Source organism: Oryx dammah, unplaced genomic scaffold, assembly GCF_014754425.2.
Source record: "Oryx dammah isolate SB20612 unplaced genomic scaffold, SCBI_Odam_1.1 HiC_scaffold_7, whole genome shotgun sequence".
Lineage (NCBI taxonomy): Eukaryota > Metazoa > Chordata > Mammalia > Artiodactyla > Bovidae > Oryx > Oryx dammah.
In genome coordinates, this window is record NW_024070191.1 from 3,525,838 (window position 1) to 3,551,028 (window position 25,191).

At 39.4% G+C, this 25,191-nt stretch overlaps 1 protein-coding gene across 1 annotated transcript in view; it reads right to left on the reverse strand.

The window, feature by feature from the left end:
* Positions 1–25,191, reverse strand: part of CSMD1 (CUB and Sushi multiple domains 1) — a 2,078,553-nt gene that overhangs the window by 1,216,962 nt on the left and 836,400 nt on the right. The window lies entirely within an intron of this gene.

Here is a 25,191-nt window from a genome sequence, read left to right on the forward strand (position 1 = left end):
AAGTGAAAATCGCTCAGTCATGCCCGGCTCTTAGCGACCCCATTGGACTGCAGCCTACCAGGCTCCTCCATCCGTGGGAGTTTCCAGGCAAGAGTACTGGAGTGGGGTGCCATTAGCCATGTTCAACTGTTTGTGACCCCATGGACTGTAGCCTGCCAGGCTCCTCTATCCATGGAATCCTCCAAGCAAGAATACTGAAATGGGTTTCCATTTCTTACTCCAGGGGATCTTCCTGACCCAGGGATTGAATACGTGTCTCTTGTGTTGGCAGGCAGATTCTTTACCACTAGCATCACCATGCCAGCGTGACAGAAAACTATAATCCCAAGGTGACAGGGGTTCAATCCCTGAGTCAGGAAGATCCCCTGAAGGAGGAAATGTCAACCCACTCCAGTATTCTTGCCTGGAGCATCCCATGGACAGAGGAGCCTGGCGGGTTGCAATCCATAAGGTCACAAAGGGTCACAAAGACTGAAATGACATCGCATGGCATGGCAAGATGAGACCGGGTGTTCCCTCAATACTCACCTCACCAGCATGCCCACATGGATGCTATCCCACACAGAGTCAATGTCTACCTCCTCAACAGTAGGTTTAGCCCACTAGTTAGTGACAAACACTTGAACACTTGCTTATTAATGACTAGCTCTTTCCATCTTCAGTAATCTTGACTGTATTCAGAGGAGGAGAAAAAACTGGTCTCTGCTGGAAGAGCCATGGGGGCCAGATCTCCCAATTGTATTTATCAACATAGCTAAGCATCACCTCACGAAACACAGTCTTCAAGCCATGTTAGCTGGCTTGGAATACTGGCCTTGCAACTTGGGATCTTTGTGACCTTGGGCAAGTTATTCAACCTCTCTGAACCTAGGTCTCCCCATCTTAATATACATACAGTACTATACACAAAATAGGGAATCAACAAGGCCCTACTGTATAGCACAGGGGACTCTAAGATGAGATGATCAGAGTTCTGTCACATGTTTATTGTGGAAATAAATACCATAGCACTCTTAAAGTACTCAGAAAGGCTGTTATAAGCAGTAAACATTACACATTATATGTTTGATAACAGTTTTATAAATAGCATACACAATACAATTTTAAGGACAGACTATCAGTTTAGGGACACAGAAAAGAATTACAGTTTTAAGGACACTCTATCCATTTAGGCATACAGAAAACAATCATTTTGCTAATTCAGACTGAAATACAGAGAAATACCTTTCCTAATCTTCTCTTTAGAAAGTGATAAAAAATGTTCTATTTCCCAAGATTCTAATTTATGAAACTGCAACAATTATTTAATGTCCAATATAACTGAGTTACACAAATAGGAACATAAATGCCTAACAAATGACTAATTTGAGAGAACATACTCAGACCTGATTGTAAATGAATTGCTGTTGTTGTTCACTTGCTCAGTCATGTCCAACTCTTTGTGACCCCATGGACTGCAGCATGCCAGACGTCCCTGTCCATCACCATCTCACAGAGCTTGCTCAAACTCATCTCCATCAAGTCAGTGATGCCATCCAACCATCTCGTCCTCCACTGTCTTCTTCTCCTTCCTTCAATCTTTCCCAGCATCAGGGTCTTTTCCAATGAGTCAGTTCTTCATATCAGGTGGCCAAAGTATTGGAGTTTTAGCTTCAGCATAAGTCCTTCCAATGAATATTCAGAATTGATTTCCTTTAGGATTTACTGGTTTGATCTCCTAGCTGTCCAAGGAACCATCAAGAGTCCTTTCCAACACCACAGTTCAAAAGCAGTTCTCTAGCGTTTAGCCTTCTTTATGGTCCAACTCTCACATCCATACACGACTACAGGAAAAACCATAGCTTTGACTATATGGACCTTTGTGGGCAAAGTAATGTCTCTGCTTTTTAATATGCTGTCTAGGTTTGTCATAGCTTTTCTTCCAAGGAACAAGCATCTTTTAATTTTGTGCCTGCAGTCACCATACGTAGTGATTTTGGAGTCCAAGAAAATAAAGTTTGTCACTGTTTCTATTGCTTTCCCATCTATTTGCTATGGAGTGATGGGAAAAGAAAAGTTGTGACCAACCTAGATAGCATATTAAAAAGCAGAGATATTACTTTGACAACAAAGGTCCATCTAGTCAAGGTTACGGTTTTTTCCAGCGGTCATGTATGGATGTGAGAGTTGGACTGTGAAGAAAGCTGAGTGCCAAAGAATTGATGCTTTTGAACTGTGGTGCTGGAGAAGACTCTTGAGAGTCCCTTGGACTGCAAGGAGATCCAACCAGTCCATTCTAAAGGAGATCAGTTCTGGGTGTTCATTGGAAGGACTGATGCTGAGGCTGAAACTGCAATACTTTGGCCACCTCATGCAAAGAGTTGACTCATTGGAAAAGACCCTGATGCTGGGAGGGATTGGGGGTAGGAGAAATAGGGGGCAACAGACGATGAAATGGCTGGATGGCATCACTGACTCGATGCACATGAGTTTGGGTGAACTCCAGGAGTTGGTGATGGACAGGGAGGCCTGGTGTGCTACAATTCATGGGGTCACAAAGAGTCAGACATGACTGAGTGACTAAACTGAACTGATGGGACTGGATGACATGATCTTCATTTTTTGAATATTGAGTTTTAAGCCAGCTTTTTTACTCTCCTCTTTCACCTTCATCAAGAAGCTCTTTAGTTCCTCTTCATTCTTTAGTTCCTCCTCTTTGTAAATGAATAAAATGATTCAAAAGTAGCCCCTCCCAAGTGAAAATCTGTAAGATGAGCAAGAGGCCCAGTTCTGGGAGTCAGAAGTCCACATCTGGTGCCCTAAAGAACTGTTTAGATATCAGAGTGACTTCCTCAGGTTTCTTGGGTTCTAAGATTACAGCTGTTCTATTTACAAAGTAGGAGATGATCAAATTGGGGTCAGGAGTCTCCTAGCACTTCCAACTTCAGGTCTGGACTGAAGCACAGGCCTCAGGACTCACATATTTTATTATCATTTTATCATAAACCACTGTAGGCAGGTACTGCCCAGTAGAGATGGAGGCTTCAGGTGCAGAGGACAGGGAGAAAGAGGGGACCCTTCTTTGAAGGGCAGGGGTGGGTTCTCCCCAACGTGGCCCCAAGTATAGAGCTGGAGGAACACCGAGGTTTCTGGAGCACAGAACATTCTGGAACACTATGAGCCCAGAGTGTCTGAGCTGACTTTTTCACCTTACAGGAACAGACAGGAAACCACACAATTACAGGAGAGGGGCCCAGGTTCACAACAGACGTGTTTCATGTCATGTCGCTTGGGTGGAGGCCCACCCTTGGCCTGATCCCAGTGCTGCACAGAGTCAGGGAGGTAGCGAGGCCAGCACAGCCATGAGCCCTGGGAACAAGTGTTTGGGGGTCCCCAGGCCCAGGTGTCCCTTTGTAAAAGGGAGATGCTACAAAGTGAAAATCAGAGGACGAAATCCAACTATGCACCATGAAAGCTCTTAACTTTCCAGCCCTATACAGCACAGGATGAGGACTGGAGCAGCACCGGTCCTAATGTCAGGCACAGCCCATTTCTGCCTTCCAGCTGCTGGGCACAGCCCCAGGCTTCTACTGCCTTGGTTCCATTCCAAGTTGAATTAAATCAGTAAATTCACTTTGCGTTAAGAATAAACATTCATTTTTTTATTTTTTATTTTTTAATTTTCTGCCACAGCCTCACTGTAACTCTTTTATCATTGATTGTTTGCTCACAACAGGAAAACTGGCTTTCTCGGATCACTTCAAATTTTAAGAATTCTGTGATGTTTCCTTCTCTTTTAAATATACTGAGATTAGTTGTAGCAAGGAATATAAGGTTTTTGTTTTTTTTTTTTCAGGATTCACCACATTCTGGGACATCTGAAGATTGTTCAGAGGAAAAGTGAAAGTCGCTCAGTCGTGTCCAGCTCTTTGTGACTCCATGGACTATACAGTCCATGGGATTCTCCAGGCCAGAATACTGGAGTGGGTAGCCTTTCCCTTCTCCAGGGGATCTTCCCAACTAGGGGTCAAACCCAGGTCTCCCGCATCACAGGCAGATTCTTTACCAGCTGAGCCACAGGTAAGGTAATACCATATTTAGATCCCATGGGTGCCCATGCTAGAGGATTAAACATGGCTTTTAAAGAATATTTAGCACTCCCCCCACCCACAGCAATGGGAGGAAACCGAAGGATGCAGCTCATTTTTAGTGGAAGTGTTAGTCACTCAGTCATGTCCTTCTCTTTGCCATCTCATGGACCTTAGCCCATCTGGCTCCTCTGTCCATGGGATTTTCCAGGCAAGAATACCGGAGTGGGTTGCCATTCCCTTTTCTAGGAGATTTTCCTGACCCAGGGATCGAATTTGGGTCTTCAGCATTGAAGGTGGATTCTTTACCATCTGAGCCACCAGAGAAGCCTGCTGCTGCTAAGTCGCTTCAGTCGTGTCCGACTCTGTGCGACCCCATAGACAGCAGCCCACCAAGCTCCCCCGTCCCTGGGATTCTCCAGGCAAGAACACTGGAGTGGGTTGCCATTTCCTTCTCCAACGCATGAAAGTGAAAAGTGAAAGTGAAGTCGCTCAGTCGTGTCCGACTCAGCGACCCCATGGACTGCAGCCTACCAGGCTCCTCCATCCATGGGATTTTCCAGGCAAGAGTTCTGGAGTGGGTTGCCATTGCCTTTTCCGAGAGAGGCCTGGCCCCTTTTAAATGACAAATCCTAGCATTGAGGAGCTTTCAGGAAGTACGCTGTAGTTAGTGTAAATTAAGGAACCACATTTACTCCTCACAGATAAATATAATTCACTAAATAGTCCAATAAAAAATCATGATTTTTTTCCCCAAAATAACAGTCTCAGGGGATCTGCTGACACTGCTTCACAGAGAGTTTTACATTTTTACTGTTGATTTTATATTTTTATTTTCTCAGTGTGTGGCCACATGGTAACCATGTCAGTGGGCTCTTGCTAATTAGATAGTAAATCGTTCATATTACAGTAGTCGACAGCACTGTGTGTGGCTTACTTTCCTCCCATTTTTATCTCCTCTGAAGACAAAGATTAAAGAAAGAAAAAAGAAAAAAAAAACATAAAAATGCACAAATGTCTTCCTAGGCTCATAGGTGATTTAAAGCAAATTGAAATGAGATTGCTGGCAATATTCACAGCATTTAATTAAAAATACTTAAGTTATAAGACATATACCATATTAATCCTAAAATATTTAAAGAGCACATAATTCTTTTACAAATGATTTTGGCAGTAAAGGACTCTTTAATTTATGTGGAACTTGACTCTGATGACCCAGAAAGGAGGCAGCCAGACATTTCAGAGGCCACTCATGTCCCAGACTTCCATCCATGCTGAGCAGGGCTCTTACTGCTCTGAAGGTTTTCTGTCCCCAGATAAAAGGGAATAGAAATTGACCTGTTTCAACTCAGTCTGCAAAATAGCCAACATTATGCAGGCTGTTAGCATATTACCTTAGATCTGATTTTGCAAATACAAGTTTTGAAATAAAGTATGAGGGACTTTATTTTGGACAATGGTCTTGACATGGATCATGGTTAAGGTTTTGACAGTTTATTTGCACAGAGTTTACTTGAGGCTGCTTTTAATAATTCAGGTAAAATCAGGTGAAAAACTTTGAATCAACTGCCTTTACATTTCAGTGTACATTTAAGATTCTATGGGGAAGATCCCTGTCATTCATCCAACAGGGGAAAGAAAACCTTCTCTTAAAAACAGGTGTTTTTTAACTTTATGGTTGTTCATCAACAAGAGAGAAAGTTAATAAAGCAAAATTAATCACTGACTTCTAAATAATGCCTACAAAGAAAAAAAATACATGCTTCCATTTGGAAGGAAGATGAAAGGACTCCCAGGAGATGGATTTTGGGGGGAAAAGGAGGAAGACTGGGGATACCTGAATTGCCCAAGTATTTGCTGTTAGATCTGATGGAGGTCAGGGTCCCTGTGTTTTTGATGATACATTTGATGAAGTACGTGGAGCATCAAATGTACAACCACTGTGTTGCTGCCTGCTTGATTCAAACCTACATGGGGGGGGCAGGGGCTGCAAGATCCACAATGGACTGGAATGTGAAAAGAAATCACCTTTTATGGCCATCCCACCCTGGAGTACCAAGTGTTTTTTTTTTTTTTTTAACTGTTAGTGTTAAATTGCCTAATAAAGAAAATTCATGAGATAATTTCAGATAATTGAGACAATGCTTTGTGACCCAGATCTTCAAGTCACCTCTCTTGAGTTGGGGGGACAGGTGCACACACACGTGTCCTGGCAGACACACTGGTGCTGGCATCCTGGTCCCCAGGTGTGGGCTCACCATACCCATCTGCACAGAATCTCTGAGCATGTCTTTACCTTCAGAACTCACTCAAATTACTTGAGTAACTCAAGATGAAGCCAAGTGCCACCTGTATTTGTTAATAATGATAATTGTATTAATAGTACTATAATACCAATAAAATCTACAACCTTCCAATTTTAGCTAAATTATTTTAAAAAAGACATATCAAGGACTAGTAAAATGTGTTTCTGTGATTTAGAAAAATCACTATTTCTGCTAAGAAGAGTTGCTGACTTGATACCTTTATATTAATGCTGCACTGACATTTCAGTCGTCACTGACCTCGGTATTATGCGTGACGTTGTCTTCATTGAGCAGTTTTTGAGAAACAGTGAAGGCTATCTCCCCATGGGTATGTTTGCATTCATTGAAGCAAACAACTTCCAGAAATGGACATGGGACAACAGACTGGTTCCAAATAGGAAAAGGAGTACACCAAGGCTGCATATTGTCACCCTGCTTATTTAACTTATATGCAGGGTACATCACGAGAAAATGCTGGGCTGGAGGAAGCACAAGGTGGAATCAAGATTGCTGGGAGAAATATCAATAACCTCAAATATGCAGATGATATCACCTTTATGGCAGAAAGTGAAGAAGAACTAAAGAGCGTCTTGATAAAAGTGAAAGAGGAGAGTGAAAAAGTTGGCTTAAAGCTCAACATTCAGAAAACTAAGATCATGGCATCTGGTCCCATCACTTCATGGCAAATAGATGGGGAAACTGTGGAAACAGTGGCTGACTTTATTTTTCTGGGCTCCAAAATCACTAAAGATGGTGATTGCAGCCATGAAATTAAAAGACGCTTGCTTCTTGGCAGGAAAATTATGACCAATCTAGACAACATATTAAAAAGCAGAGACATTACTTTGCCAAAAAAGGTCTGTCTAGTCAAGGCTATGGTTTTCCAGTAGTCATGTAGGGATGTGAGAGTTGGACTATAAAGAAAGCTGAGCACCGAAGAATGGATGCTTTTGAACTGTGGTGTTGGAGAACATTCTTGAGAGTCCCTTGGACTGCAAGGAGATTCAACCAGTCCATCATAAAGGAGATCAGTCCTGGGTATTCATTGGAGGGACTGATGTTGAAGCTGAAACTCCAATACTTTGGCCACCTGATGCAAAGAGCTGACTCAATTGTAAAGTAATCAACCTCCAATTAAAATAAATTTTTAAAAAAAGATAAATCAAAAGAATATTTAAAAAAAAAGAAAGAAAAGAACCTGATGCTGGGTTAAGACTGAAGGCAGGAGGAGAAGGGGACAACAGAGTATGAGATGATTGGATGGCATCACTGAGACAATGGACATGGGTTTGGGCAGACTCCGGGAGTTGGTGATGGACAGGGAGGCCTTGCGTGCTGCGGTTCATGGGGTTGCAAAGAGTCGGACATGACTGAGCAACTGAACTGAACTGAAGCAAACAACTGCCTTCCCCACACAGACATCCTTGTACCAATATCCTTGATCCTTATTTATAATGAGATGCATTATCACAGAATAAGTAAATGTCTAAGTGATTTTTTTTGTACCCTAATTAATTCTTTCAACATTGAAGAAAAATGCCGTGATAAATCATGAAAATTAAGCTGGCACATAAAGAAAAATTTAATCATGTTGCCAGATATTAAGGTAGGAGCCATTAAAAGAGCATAGCTTATTAAAATTGTAAAGTTTAACTGGCATGTGATGTATAGCCTTGAATCAGTTCTAAATTCTTGAAAAATTTCAACAAATACTTCCTTTTGTTTTTCTAAATAAAAGAATGGATGTGTAGTGTCATGACTCAGAACAGAGGCTCTGAGGTGGTTCCAACTTTATTGAAAACTGGTCTCCACTATCGCTGATGGTTCAGCCTTGGGGCAAGTCAACTTCCCTGGGTTTTAGTTTCTCCACCTGTGAAAAGTCAGCTCCTCTGCACAGTGGCTGTGACATTTAAATATGCATTAATGTGATTGCCTAGAATAATGAGAGACTGACGCCAACAGAACACTGTGTCAGAGATAAGGAAAATAATATAGACTTCCTCAGTGTCTCAGAAGGTAAGGAATCTGCCTGCATGCAGGAGATCCAGATTCCATCCCTGGGTTGGGAAGATCCCCAGGAGAAGGGAATGGCAACCCACTCCAGCCGACCCACTGGAAAAGACCTTGATGCTGGGAAAGACTGAGAGCAAAAGGAGAAGGTGGTGACAGAGGACGAGGTGGTTGGATGGCATCACCATCTCACAAGACGTAAGTCTGAGCAAACTCCAGGAGATAGTGAAGGACAGGGAACCCTGGTGTGCTGCAGTCCATGGGCTCACAAAGAATTGGTCATGACTTACTGACTGAACAACAACAAAATAACACAGTTAGAAATACAAATGAAAAACTAAAATTTTACTTAGAAACGTAAGCTTTTCTACCTGAACTGGACTCAGATGATCTATTCCTATGTTTATACTGTCACAGAACAGTAGTCCAAAGAAATTTAAAACTGACATTAGTTAGTGGCTTAACCAAACTGGTAGCTTTGACTTCATAATCACAGAGAATTCATACCACAACTTGTTAACAAACACTTAATAGGAAAACCACCAAAACCCAATAAAAGCAGGTAACTAAACACATGAGACAAAAATAAAAGCGTGTTTAATGAAAGAGCTTGTCATTTAATGTATGTGTGTGGACAGGTTCCCAAAGCATTACCTGAATTACACCCAGAAAGTGCTTGTATCTCATCCATGAATCACTGTGCCTTGGCTGCTTAAGTCTTATACATTGAAAGAAAACTACAAGGTAAATTGAAAGAAAATGAAAAGCCATATGAAAAATTCATCAGGTTGATTTCAGGTCCGCCTACCTTCGCAAAATACGTGATCTCCTTTGACCTAAAGACAGAAAGCCCACTTTATTTGAATGACAATTCAGTTTCCTTTGTATTTAAGGCTGATTGGAACCCCATGTTCTATCAAAGGATCAGGGCTGTGAATCAGCAAAATCAACCGTGAGTCTCCAGACCTCAGCAACATCAAAATTGGACAACAATTCACAGAAGAGCAAAGAAAAGGCACATTAGCTCGATTCAACTTCCTTAAACCATCTGCATGACAGCGAAAGCTCCCAGGAGCTGTCCCGAAGGGCTCTGGGGGATAAGTAAGCTTCCTGCTGCATCTAATTCTCTCACAACCCAAGTACTATACCCATAATTTCATCCCAAGTGCCAAAGACAAAGCACAACAAGGAAGTATGTGTGTTTAAAATATGAGACGTGTTCAATCCAGGGCAACACCTGGCACTCTGCAAAAGCAGAATGAATGACTTTAAAGATGATATGTGCAATAGCAAAGACTGCTGAGTGTCATCTGGATGGGGTGAGTTGATACAAATGATCAGGATGACTGTCTGGATGGTCCCTTCAATGCATGGTTTCATAAGATACTGGACGAAACGGTCCCTGCAAGCTTTAGGAGGAGCTCTGATCAGCAATCCTGGGGTGTCAGTTTTGCTCTCCCTGTTGCCCTCTGTCCTGAGTTGCCCCTGCAAGATTCTCGGGATGTCAGATGGTTTGAGACAAACCACTGACCTTGGAACAAAGGGGATTTTAGGGTGAATTATCCAGTCAGTGGGTGTTTTTCTCAGCACCAGCTTTGCACTGTGACAAGTACATGATGGGGATATTTGCTTGGGGTTGAATTAAGATGTGAAATCTGTAGATTTGGATGTTACAAACCATCCTAGTGTAGCAGTCACCAATTTGTAGGTGTAATGAACAGAATGCTTATACATCCTTAATCCCTATGGTGAAATCGAAACCCAGATGTGATGGCATTAGGATGGCCCCAGGAAGCGCCTGGGTCATGAAGGTGGAGACCTCATGGAAAAGATGAACTCCCTTGGGAAAGAGACCCCACACAGCTCCCTTCCTTCCTTCTGCATCCTGAGGATACGGGTCTGTGGTTTGCGACTCACAGGAGAGCTCCCACCAGAACCAGAACCCAACCATGCTGGTCTCGGAGCTCCAGCCTCTAGACCTGGAGGGAATATGTTTCTGTTGTTTATAGACTACTCACTCTGGTGTTTTGTTAAAGCAGCTTGATTTGACAAGCATGATCAGGTATAAAGGATCATGTATTTCCTGCCTTTGAAATACAGGGTATTTTTCTGCCTTCCACCATTTGAGCATGCAGGAGACTTCCACGTGTTTCCAGGCTCAAACTCACACAACTCATGTGTCTAGGACCAAATCAAATACTTGGGCACCCAGATGTGTGGGTTGTATATATCGGTATACTCACATCTACTGTGTGTCCAAGGATGGAAGGAATGGGCCTGTGGCAGGGGTCTTGCTGGTACCCCTAAGATCTCTTAGGAGCTCTGGTTGAGGAGGCCCAAGACCCATGAGGCCATGAAGAAAGGAAGAGGGAAGGAGGCAGTGCTTTCACACACAAGAGCATACAGTGATGGGGACAGAGGGGCCACAGGGCCTGGGAGGGACCGGTCCATGTGGTGTTCCCAGAGGCCCATTATTCAGACGTCTACCACACCGGGAAATGCAGCCTTCTCTGTGTGCGGAAAGGGGGCATTCCCCACCAACACAGGGGGCTGCAGCCTCACCCCTGAACACACGGGGGACTCAGCGCAGTGGAGGTAAGCTTGCTTGTGGTAGGCAGTGGGTAACAGGGTGACCCCTCCCTCCTCAGCCTTCTACCTCTCCCCCAGCCTTCAGCAGTGGAAGTGAAGAGAGGAGCAGTGATCAGAAGAGAAATCAAGGCTGTTTTCAGGGTCAGCTTCCAGGATTCCCCACACATAGCCCAGCAGGTCTGTGTGTTTCAGGGGGAGAAGACGTGGTACCAGCCAACAATACGATGAGCATCTTCCCCAGAGTGAGAGCTTTCAGAAAGTGAGCACGACTCGCAGGGACCCGGATGGGGTGACGGTGAAGGGCGCTCCAGCAGGGAGAGAGGCTGAGGACAGGGCACAGGTCTCAGCAGTTGCAAGGTTACAAAATCACTGAGACACCTCAGATAAACTGCTCACACAGACAAGGAGGGGACAAGGGAAACACAGCTGAATGCCAGAAAACAGGAGTACAGGCACACTTTAGTTTCTTCTTTTCAAATTAAATTCTACAAGTACTGTATATTCATTTCTTACTATGGCTGTGATTTTTAAGCTGTTATGTAAAAAAATACAGTTCATGTTGATGTATGGCAAAACCAATACAATATTGTAAAGTGATTAACCTCCAATTAAAATAAATAAATTTATATTTAAAAAACCATTAAAAAATGAAAAAACAAAACCAGTTGCTTAAATACAGGAAAAAATGCTATCATTACTGCTCTTCTAAATATTAATATGGACCAAAAAGATCACTCATTTTACCTGGTTATGATAAAAACTGTACAACAAATAAAATGCTATCCTTCAAGTTTATATATTCAGTATCTCACATTAACTATTAAATTTTATCCAGCAATTCACTTTGCTACTTCTAATACTGAAGTAGACAAAAGTTAGAAATTGTAATTATGGAATAAATAGATTTTCCACTAAGTTACTCCATATAGAATGGGGCTTAGAAACTTGGGAAGAACCGCAGACCGAATTCCACGTGTTGGCATGACTCACGGATTGGCCCTGAAATGATGGTAACACCCATCGCCCTGTACAATGTCTCACAGTAAATGGAGACACAGCCTTAATTGGAATGATAGCTTGTCTCTCCCTTAAGGGACAGTGATTATCATGTTAATGGTGCCAAGAGGCATCTAACAAAACATTTTTATTGTAAATTTAATGGCACAGCATACAAATATGACATTTTCTTTCCTCTTTGGCATTTCCCTCACCCATTCCTTAGTGGAGGGGGTTGGTGATAGGGCCTCATGAGTTTAGGGTTATAGGATTGTATTCACATTGTGGATAAACTATGTCTGTCTGTGGTTAAGCACAATATGACTTTGCCAAATAAGAAAAGCACAGCTATTTTTCCTATACTGATAAACTAATCTTTCAAGAAAGTATGGAAGGAATTTCTCAGTCACTTTGACTTTAACATAGTTGAGTCTTAAGAATATGGCTGCATGGAGGAGTGTCTGGAGCCCCAATGAGTCTATAAATTCCATTGTATTTCAACATAATCTTTTTTTTTTTGGCCATGTATATGTTTGTGTGCATTGAGAAATATTATTCTGAGAAAGAACTCATAGACTTTACTAGAACAGCCAAGTTCGCAGCACAAAATGGTTCATAGTGCTTCTAAACAGACATTCAAAAAATATCCTTATTTCCCCTCCTTTTAATTTTAATTAAGACTTTCTCACCTTGCTTCTATTCAGATTTTGTGGACATGCGTGTGTGTGTGTGTGTGTGTGTGTGAGACTGCTCTGTTCAGAGCTCTTGTGCATTTCCTCTTGTAATCTTTTTCCAAAGGATCAAAGTGGACTTTCATGAAATCCCCATTACAATAAGATCTGTTCTGGCAAATGGGCACCCCTGGGCATGCTGGGGTGTGGCTGGGGTGTGGGGAGAGCACATGTTTAGAAGCCAGTGGAACTGGCCTCAAAGCCCAACTCCTACACACAATTTCGCAGTGAGAACTTGGGAAAGACATTTGATCTCCTGAGTCGCAGTTCTCATTCGTAAATGCTCACAGTGTTTGCATGAGACTCCACCCAGGAAGCACCTGGCGTACCACTCACCAGGAACCTACTTCCAGGTATATTACAGGGGGGACAATGCACTGGTGTCAAAATGACACCTGAGGCTATATTTAACCTAATGTGTGAAGAGGCTAAATTCACACATTTTCTGCATGAGTAATTGACATGTAAACAATTCTAGGGATGCTTTTTATTAGTTTGAGACTTGGATCTGAAGTTTACTTCCAAAGTGTGTGGCTGCTTCAGTGGAGACAGGCAGCATTTTACAGTGGAAAGGAAAATGGATATGGGGTTGTTTTGAGTAGATAAGTTGTATGACTCTACTGAATCTTTGATTCCTGAAAAATATCAAATTAAAATGGCAAGTAGGAATATGTTCAGAAGGGTCAACTGTCATTCAAATATCCCTTACCCTCAGCAGTATATCTTCACTACTACACCACAAGCTACTGGAGGAGAGAGAATTCAGTTCACCTTGATTCATCTGCAAAGGCCCACACTGTCCTTGGGATAAATTAGTTATTCAGTCCATGTTCAATGCACGAGGTGAGACAGGGAAGTTCGGGATGAATGTTACTGATTCAGTGCTATTTCCAGGGATCACATCCATTGAGCTTCTTAAAATATTTTCAAAACTTCAAGACTCAAGTACCACACTCAGTTTGGATGGAAAATTGGATGAGTTTTTCTAAGTCTGCACTAAAGAACAATAACAAATTTCTTCTTTATAGTGACTTACTTGAGAAAATTTTACATACTCAGCACCAGATAAGACAAACTTTATGAGCAAGGAATGGCTACTCAACCAATATGGGGGAAAATGAGCTGAATGAAGAATGGTGACAATGCAGATTTCAAGGGCTGTGGACATAATGAAAATTGCCTTGATCTGTGGTTGCCAAGGCTGGGGGGCAGGGGTGGGGGCAGAGGATGGATTGGGAGTTTGGGACCAGGAGATGCAAAGTATTATAATGCAAGGTGCCACTGTATAGCACAGGGAATTATATTTAATATCCTATGATAAACTAATGAAAAAGAATGTGTGTGTATATGTGCGTATGTATATATAGTTGAATCACTTTTCTATACAGCAGAAATTAACACAACACTGTAAATCAACTATTAAAAAAAAGAAAACTGACTTGTCATGAAATCTTGAACAATAAATCTGTGTACCCAAAGATCATTATAAGTTTTTCTGATAATAATTTATTATGAGTTATAACATCAACTCCACTGTTCTTGCCTGGAGAATCCCAGGGACGGGGGAGCTGCCATCTATGGGGTCATACAGAGTCAGACACGACTGAAGCAACTTAGCAGCAGCAGCATAATATCTCAGTGAATTTTGCTTTCTTTATTGTCATGTGAAATAGCAAATGTTGCTCTTTAATTACCTGAACAAAATAGAATTTAACACCATACTTATTATGCCAAAACTCTGGCTATAATTCCAGAAGAATTCCTCCACTTAATCTATGCATAATAATTCCCTTCTGATCACAATGCATCACATTTTGATTTGCTCTGGTCATAGTAACATGCAATAAAAGCACTAAATTTTTTTTAAGTGCACTATTAAAAAACGCAGGGAAATCAATGCAAACTGGAATCAAAAGGAAAATCTGATATATCTGGAGAAAACTATAATTTGAAAAGATACATGCATCCCAATGTTCATAGCAGCGCTATTCACAATAGCCAAGTCATGGAAGCAGCCACTGACAGATGAAAGGATGAAGAAGGTGTGGTACATATACATAATGGAATATCACTTACAAATAAAAAGAATGAAATTTCATGACATTTGCTGCAATATGGATGGACATGGATACTAAGTGAAGTCTGACAGAGAAAGACAAATATCATATGATGTCACTTAACTGTGGAATCTAAGACATGACGCAAATGAATTTATTTACAAAATAGACTCAGACATAGAGAAAAAAAAAACATGGTTACAAAAGGGGAAGAGAGGAGAAATAAATTAGCAGTTTGGGATTAACTGTGCTACTGTGTAGCACAAGGAACTATATCCAATATCATGTAATGAATCATAATAAAAATAATATTAAAAATGTGTTTGTATATATATGTATATAATTCTGAACTCTGAATATTCATTGTAAGGACTGATTCTAAAGCTCCACTATTTTGAACACCTGATGCAAAGAGCCAGCTCACTGGAAAAGCTCCTGATGCTGGGAAAGACTGAAGGCAAAATGAGAAGGGAGTGTTAGAGGAAAGCATCTCTAACTCAATGGACATGAATTGTAGCAAATTTCAGGAGATAGTGGAGTACAAAGGATCTTAGCGTGCTGCAGCCCATGAGGTCACAAAGAGCTGGACACAACTTAGCCATTGAACAACAATAAATTATATATATAATTTATACACACAAACACACACACATATCATATAAATATATGAATGGGATCACTTTGCTGTACATCTGAACCTGAAGCTAACACAACACTGTAAATTAACCATACTTCAATAACAACAACAACAACAACAACTGCTATATAAGGTGAAGTTTGGCTCAGAGGTTAAAGCGTCTGCCTGCAATGAGGGAGACCTGGGTTTGATCCCTGTGTTGGGAAGATCCCCTGGAGAAGGAAATGGCAACACACTCCGGTATTTTTGCCTGGAGAATCCCATGGACAGAGGAGACTGTTGGGCTACAGTCCATGGGGTTGCAAAGAGTCAGACAGGACTGAGCGACTTTACTTTCACTTTTACTTCAGATAATAAACACATGAAAAGATGTTCATAGCTGCTTATTATTAGAGAAAAGCAAATCAAAACTACAATGAAATATCAATGAGATTTCACCTCACACTGGTCAGAATGGCCATCATCAAAAAATCTGCAAATGGTAAATACTTGAGAGGGTATGGATAAAAGGGAGCCTTCTTGCACTGTTGGTGGGAGTGTAAATTGATACAGCCACTATGGAAGACAGTATGGAGATTCCTTAAAAAACTAGCCATAAAATTATTATATGACCCAACAATCCCACTACTGGGCATATACCATGAGAAAAACAGAATTGAAAAAAGATGCATGTACTCCAATAATCATTTCAGCACTATTTACGATAGCTAGGATACCTAGGACATGGAAGCAACCTAGATGTCCATTGACAGATAAATGGATAAAGAAGTTGTGGTACATATATACAATGGAATATTACTCAGGCATAAAAAAGGAACACATTTGAGTCAGTTATAACAAGGTAGATGAACCTAGAGTCTGTTATACAGAGGGAAGTATATCAGGAAGAGAAAAACAAATATATTAATGCATATGTACGGAATCTAGCAAGATGGTATTGGTGCACCTATTGGGCAGGGGAAGACAATGGGATGAAAGGAGAGAGTAGCATGGAAACATATATCACCATATGTAATTTGGTGATTTGCTATATGACTCAGTGAGCTCAAACTGGGGCTCTGTGACAACCCAGAGGGATGGGATGGGATGGGAAGTGGGAGGGAAGTTCAAGAGGGAGGAGGCATGTATGTACCTATGGCTGATTGATGTTGATGTATGGCAGGAACCATACACTATTGTAAACCAAAAATGGTTCAAATAAAAATATTTTTTTTCAATTTAGAAAAAGGTGAAGCTTTATTAAAGATATTTGGATTCCCATTTTTTCTAATTCCCATACATAAATTTTGGGAAATCATTATTTTTTGTTCATAATGCTTTCTTTTCACACTTGTAGGCTCACTGCATCAGATTCTGACATCCTGCAACAGAGAAAGACTAATTCAAACCTTGCCCACCAGCTTCTACTGGAGGACCCTAGACCAGTGACTAATTTCTCTGAGTGTAAGTGACTCCACATATAAGTAACCATCTTTTACAACTGACCATTGATCCAAGGATGAAGAGAAGTTACATGTTCAAGATGTGTGATCCAGTATCTGACACAAGATAAATACTGTTTTTTTTTTCTTGCAAGTTAAACACACAAACAAAAATGTGGAATACTATAAGTAATAACTGTAGAATAAACTGAAAGACAAAATACAATTGAGCCCTGATGAACCTTTTATCATACTTTTCATTCCCATCATTTTCTCAAATTTTACCTATATATATATATAAAATTGAAGGGCAAAGAAAGAAAAATAAATAAATAAACAGCACATACACAGAAATTTCAAAATCTCTCCAGGGTGGTTTATGGACCCAATCTCCACTATGGCCAGTGGTCAAGCCTTTGAGGGCTTCCTGCAGAAAGCCTCACAGTTGTGCCTAGTTGTCAGACATGACCATTACACATGGGCATCATGGGGAGAACGACACATCTATTTGCCTTGCTTGGTAGCATTTATTTAAGCCAAACATAAAAACCGTGGGACAGATGAAACCTTAATTTACATCTAGGTGATTGTACTCTGCAAAAGGAGTAATGAGGACATTTGAATTCCCAGCTCCTGTTGGTGAAGTCTTCTAATGCTTGCTCTCAATTTAAGTGCAAAGCTTTTTTTTTTTTCTCTCTCCACAGAAAACATTTCAATCAGGCTTTTCTAGGGCTAGTGGGTTGACCAGCTGTCTTAGTTGGCATTATTACTTCTATAATGATACAGCAAAAGGAGATGGGACTGCTCCATAAATGATGTCTTTTCTTCACAATATATAATAGTTGGGTTTTTATTCATTTTACTGAATGTGCTTTAGAAAATGAAGCATCTGCCTGTTTGCTTTTCAAGAGCTCAGTGACAATATGGCATTTTTAATGCCTTACTCTATCTTTCTGCATTTTTTCTCCTTTCTGTATTTCATTCTTAAATTTTGTCAGTAGAAGAATGGAGAGGTTAAGGAAATATGTAAAATTTTTTATGGAGTGAGCTATAGCTAGCTCTGAACATGGAAATAAGGGTGGCAGGAAGCAGAGGTCTGAAGACTTAAATCAGAGCCATAATATTCACGCTTCAGTTTCAGCTTCAGTCATTTGTAAAGATGGGCTAGGACAGACAGACAAAGAATATACACAGATACATGCCACTGTGAAATAAATTTTCAAACGGTCTGCTAATACTTGAAACCTAATTAAAATTCACTGACAAGGAACTTTATATGTGTGGTATATCTGAACAATCCCAATTTCAAAACAGTCTTTGAGAACAATACCATCCTCTCAAACCTGATGTCAATTCATCCAGTGATAACAAGAAAACTTAGTTCTTAAGTTTTTGTTTTTGATTTCCAAGAATTAGAATTTTTTCCAGTTACAAGTTAGCAAGCTAATAGAACATAGTCTGATAATCTCTTTAAAAATTTTGATGGATATATATCCCACAATCTAACTCTAACATCACTTCCCTCAAGAATACCTGAGCTTGTCAACTATTTGAGATTGTAAGATGAACCCTATTTAATTTTCCATAATACATTACACCATTTTTTAGAATGTAGTGGGAGATTTTAAACCGCTTATATTTATAACTATAGGAAGATTCAATCTGACTGGCTAAATCACTTGATAAATAGACATGTAGGGAGAAGGCATATAAGAAGAAACCCAAGCTATTTTATAAAAATTCCTTTCTTGTTATTATAACAGAAGTGATGTGCCTCTGTTTTTTTCAAGACAATAATGTTAATATATAGTTTACTAGCAAATATCCTGAGGTATGTTTAAAAACAAACATGGTTTGACATAGACACTTTAATCTCAACTCTTGTGTATGAACTGTTCTTCAGTAGACTATCTGGGGAAGAAATTCCTGATTTAAATCACCTCATATCACATTTCTCTTTGGCTAAATCCTACGTTAAAAAAATATTCATAATGACATACTTTTCCTGCTCTTTTGTTTTAATAAAAAAAAATAAGCCTTTAGTAATAAGTATAAAAATAAGTACTTTTAGTACTCTGTGTGTTCTTAGTTACTCAAACACCTTAGAGCAAGGGTTAAGGGATTAAGATAAATTCCATTAAGCAAATTGGTTCAACAATGATGCTCTCCCTGGCTTGCGCTTTATCCTCTTGTACTGTCACAAAACTTACATTATTTGGTTGTTATGTGCCAGACTGTTGTTGTTCAGTCGCTTAGGCATGTCTCACCCTTTGTGACCGATGGACTGTAGCCTCGCAGGCTCTTCTGTCCACGGGATTCTCCAGGCAAGAATACTGGAGTGGCTTGCCATTTCCTTCTCCAGGGGATCTTCTCAACCCAAGGATCGAACCTCCAGCTCCTGCACTGGCGTGGATTCTTTACCATCTGAGCCACCTGGGAAACCCCAGTGTGCCAGACTATTTTCTTATAAAAAAATGAGAAGTCATTTTTTTTTTATAACTCCATCAACCCAATTGAGCTCTCCAACAACCTAGTTGAGCTAATCATTTTTATCCCATTTTATGGAGGAAGAAATTGGCAATGAGAATTTAAAGAAACTGCCAAGTGGCAGGGCCTGTCGTTGGTGGGGAGATGATGTGGACAGGAATGGACCCCGTCTGAAACACACGCCCGGGACCAGCACATGTTGCTAACGGCTGCTGTGACTCACTTAAGAGATGCTATCACTATATTTAAAATACATAATCACCAAGACCTACTGTACAGCCCAGCGAAATCTGTTCACTATTCTGTAATAACCTAAATGGGAAAAGAGCTTGAGAAAGAATAGCTATATGTAGATGTACAACTGAATCACTTTGCTGTGCAAACTAACCAATACTGTAAATCAACCATGGTCCAACATCAGTCCAATAAAAAAAAAAAAAAGATTAAAAATAAAAAGAAATACTAAAAAGTTCCTTTCACCAAATAACATATATTTAGGTCAGCTCATTGGTCACTGTGATATGAACAGATACTCTCTGGCCAGGAAGGAATAAACGCCTGTACTAGATCTTTCTTAGGTATAAACTGGTGATTCTTTATTGACAGCAGATTCTGACAAATAAAAATACAAAGACAGCAGATGAACTTTCTCTACTATTACTCGCTCTAGAAAGTAAGTCCTGAATCTTTCTGTAGGAAGATATTTTTTCTGATTCTTTGGCTACTTACTGCTTTCTTTCCCCCAAGTTTCCATTCTCATGGACAGTCTGCATATGACATTTTTACTTTCTGTTCTTTGAAGAATATACAGTTCTCCCCACACCGACTGTCAGTCTTCTCTGGATCTGTGCCCATTCTCTCCAATGTGAAGGACAGAAAGGTGAGTGCATAGGGCAAGCAACTCAGGGATAGAGGGAGAGCTCCAGCCAGTTTTCCCTGCTGTTATTTGTACCACATGCAAATATATTCAGAAAAAGTAGGATTTCAAATTTTTTTTGAGGAGAAAAATGCCATTTAAAACAAATGAGGATTGGGTACTTTTATGGTGTCCCAGTTCTTAGGAGTTCAGACTGATATGTGATTGCAGAAGCAAATTACTTTGGAATTATCTCCCCAAATTCCAAAAACTAAATTTTACAGATTCAAAGAAATTGCTCTCTTCTCTGTAAAGATGCAAGGAATAAAATTTTGTATCAATATGGGACAAAACATACATTTATAAAAGCACCATTTTAAAATGCTTTCCTGGACATTATCATATATATCTTTTTCAAGCATCTATAAATATCATTGAGATTCTTCACATTGGGATGAGGTAGATTATTAATCCAAGATCATTAAAGTGTTTTCTAATTTTGTAAATGATCTTAAAAATTCTACAGTTGGTAAATAAAATTTATATATGGGATGATAGATATAAAGGTAGAAAATAAGGTGTATAGAAGATGAATGTGAATAATAAACAAAGATTGTAAGAATTACTGTTACTCTCAAGTGACACAATTAAACTACATAATTATGGCTGATGCAAAACCACGGTGACATTAATTCCAGTAGCTGGGATTAGCAATTATCTGACTAGAAGGAAAGTGAATTTAACAATTTAGATATTTTTCACACATTCAAGGAAGATCTTTCAAAGTAAATAACATTTCCTCTTCAATCAACACTTTTGCAGTTATTGAAGAAACTGCACTTTACAATTTAAATTAGTTGCTTTTGTTTTTTTGTATTCATTTAAAACTGTTGTCTAGCCATCTAGCCATTAATATTTCTTAAATGCAAAATCATTAAACAATATTTTCATTCTGAGTGGCCTTTTTTTTGGCATAGTGTTACATAAATTACTGGGCATTTATATGTTGGTTTTAAATGAAACCTCAGTTTTACAACAAATGTATTAATCAAAAATTAGTAGAGATAATGTAACAGTTCATAATCTTTCTGATTAACCATTAAACTTGATAATGCTAAAACCTAAAACAATTATATAACAGATGCAATCTCAGGGCTGGTGATGTTATTTATAATTTGGTTCATATTTGAGAAGCAAGAGGTCAGCAAGGAGCAAGAATTACAATTATGTTCATATTAATTAATATTTCCATTCCTAGGGCTTTATCTTATGATGATATTTATTATAGCATGAAATATTTAAGCAGAGAAAAGTAAAATCTAATATCTCAATAGAAGAACAGTTAAACATATGATAGTATAGCGAGGCAATTGAGTTTTGTTCATACTTAAAAACATGAAACAAATTTTATTATCTATTTAGTGTAATGTCAGAATACAAAAAGCCTATTCACATTATGATTTCATTGAAGCAAAACATCTATACATATGGGAGGAGACTTTCAACTAACAGAAATGAAAAAAGATACAGCAACAAGGCTGAGATATGTTTTCTTCCTTTCAAAAGTAAATGCTTTTGTTATAAAGGCTTTTGTAGTCAAATCCACCTAAGACAAGAAGAAGGTGGAGGTGGGGGAAGAAAAGGCAAAAAGATAGGAGAGAATTAGGTCTTATTTGAATCCTTTCCAGAAAATCAGTCCTCCAAGGAATTAAGTTGCTAGCTCTTATAATTACCTTGTTATTTAAACTCTATTATACTTTTTCTAGAAGATACTGTGGCTACTGACAGTTAATAATTGATGTTTCTATCCATTTGCTTCTGCAGTTTATTAATCCAAGATGAACCCTGAGAGCAGGTTATTTTTTTCTGTTTTTTAACCTTCAACATTACACTGATTTGACTTGTTCTACTTTCTTATACCTACTGAAAAATAAATTTAAGGAAATGTATGTACAGTAATAGAACAGAGTTTATAATGTGGAGCAGAATGACATAAAACCAACTCTGCCAAAGATCATGATGAGTCAAGAAGTGACTAAATATATTCCAAATTGGGGGAAAAAAAAATACTGGTAGAAATTTTGCACCATGGAGATCGGGGGGAAAAAGAAATCTAGAAATTGTCCTGTTGTTCAATGGTTAACTTCACCATCCAGGTTGGAGAATTCCAGTAACTTTAAGTATCCCTTCAAAACGCCCAGGGGGTGTGGATTCTCATACCGTTGTTTGCTGATGTGCCCTGTAGACTGACGGGTAAACACCTAACAACCCAGCATATACTACAAAGCAGAAAACCGTGAGTGAAAACATCTTTATTTGTACACTATGAACTAGCAAGGAACCCAGCCTGCTTCCTTCAGAGTACTTTGACTTCCTGCAACAAGGACTACCCTGCCTGTCCAGTCTTCAGTCTTGCCCCCTAGTGGCGTGTAGTGTAAACGCATGCTCAGATTTTCTACCTGAAAAATGAAAATCTTTCCTGGAGCACAAGGTTCCATCCAGACACAGTTTCACCTCCCTCATATGCCTAAGACTTTCAAAGGGGTAAGTCTCTACATGATGTGAATGAAAGGGCCTCTTCCTGGTGCCCTTTGCTTGGTTCCTATCCTGCTTTGCAAGTTCTTCCCATCCATAAGGCAACTTCTCCCAGTCTTGTCAGTAAAGGGACATTCTAAATAGCAAATATGGCCCCTTTCCTTTAATGCTAGGATCCGTCTCCTTCCTTTACAGCTTTGGGATGAAGTGCAAACCTCTAATGAAGCTGTTCAAGGAAACGCCCAGCCTGCCTCTCATCTCCATGGCCAGTCTCTTTTCTCATCACTTACTGGCCTTGTACTCTCTTCTTCACTCACCCTGAAATGCCTGGATTATCTTCAGATTCAACAAAACAACCCCCAAAATGGGAAGCAGATCTAAGCAGACATTTTCCCAAAGACATACAGATGGTTAAAAAGCACAATGAAAGGTGCTCAACATCACTAATTACTAGAGAAATGAAAATCAAAACTACAATGAGGGATAACCTCACACCTGTCAGAATTGTCATCACCAAAAACTCGACAAGCAATAAATGCTGGAGAGGGTGTGTGGAGGAGGGAATCCTCCTATGTCATTGTTGGGAAGGTAAACTGGGGCGGCCACTATGGAGAACAGGATGAAAGTTCCTTAAAAAGACTTTTGCTCATTTTTATACTTCCTTGGGGAGAAGGCATATCATATCCTCTCTCATAGCTTTCAACATCCAGTAATATGATGTGTTAATCTGGAATTCCTGCTTTGAAAAATAAGTATGATACTGCTGCTGCTGCTGCTAAGTCGCTTCAGTCATGTCCAACTCTGTGCGACTCCATAAACGGCAGTCCACCAGGCTCACCCAGTCCCTGGGATTCTCCAAGCAAGAACACTGGAGTGGGTTGCCATTTCCTTCTCCAATGCATGAAAGTGAAAAGTGAAAGTGAAGTTGCTCAGTCGTGTCCAGCTCTTAGCAACCCCATGGACTGCAGCCCACCAGGCTCCTCCGTCCACGGGATTTTCCAGGCAAGGGTACCGAAGTATGATACTAACTTTCACCAATTCATACACACTTTTTCTTATTATTTTATTGTGGACTCTTATGAACCTCATTTTACACAGAAAAGATGAAGCTTTTAACTGAACTGTAAACAGTTATTAATAAGCAAGATTTTCCTTCAGTTATTGTCTAGTGTAAATACTTGTTCATCTTCCAATTTTATAAATGTTTAGCTAGAAATGCAAATATCTGGTCAATTTTCTAAAAGGTTTAGAGTAAAATAAATCAATATCTAATTAAATAATATCCCATTCATTTTTTTTTAGTAGCCCAAAGAAAGTTTATCTGAAGAAAGCTAATTTTCCACTTCAGTTTGCTTGTTTGATTGCATCCTTAATTTATTTGGGTAACTTAAGGCAGTGCAGATCAGGAAATCTTTAACATATTGAATTACTAGAGATCTTTCAAATTCAATTAGTAAACAGCCTAGAGCTTATCTGCAGGGCCTCCAGACCATTACCATTATCAGTTTTGCAAAGATACATGCACCTAATAAATGTTCCCCAACAATATTATAGTCCTTGTCCCCAGACAGTTTTTTCTACATAGATGGTTGATTAAAAATCAAGACTGACCTAGACCTGCTTTAGACACCCCTAAGCAAGAAGCAAGAAGAATCTCTACAGGGGGGGAAAAAAAAAAAAAGAAAAGAAAAGAAAACTACTACAAATCAAAGAAAATTTCTAAAAGTTTCAAATTTTTTTAAAATATGAATGCACTTCCTTCCTTAAGAAGTCAATATCCATGGGTAATTGTTAATTATACCCTGAAAAGTTACTTTCTGTTACTTAGGAATTGTGTGTTGGCATCACTGAAAATGTTCTAGAAATAATACCCATTTCTCGGCCAACATAATTAAGTATGTCAGATGTTTTAAAAAGTGAAAGAAAATCCCAAATGTTCATACCTTATCCTGTGCTCCTGTGTTTAGCTCACTGTCATGACATAAACTCTGTATATGTATGGCCGATTCACTTTGCTGTTCAGCAGAAACTGGTATAGTAGTTAAAGCAACCACACTGCAGTAATTTAAAAAGCCTTGAAAATTATGTTGATGTATGGTAGGTATTGACACAATGTTGTAAAGCAATTATCCTCCAATTAAAAAAAAAGCTATAATAATAAAGAAAGTCTTAAAAATTCAGATAAATTTATAGTATCACTTATATGTAGAATCTAACATGTGATATAAATGAACTTATTTATGAAACAAAAACAGACTCACAGACATAGAAAACTAATTTATGGCTACCAAAGGGGAAGGGGATAGGAGATGGATAGATTAGGAGTTTGGGATTAGTGGATACAGACTACGATGCATAAAATAAACAACAAGGTCCTACTGTACAGCTCAGGGAACCATATTCAATATCCTCTAATAAACCATAATAAAAAAAATGTATATATATATATTTATAAACAGAATCACTTTGCACTATATCAACACTGTAAATCTACTATAA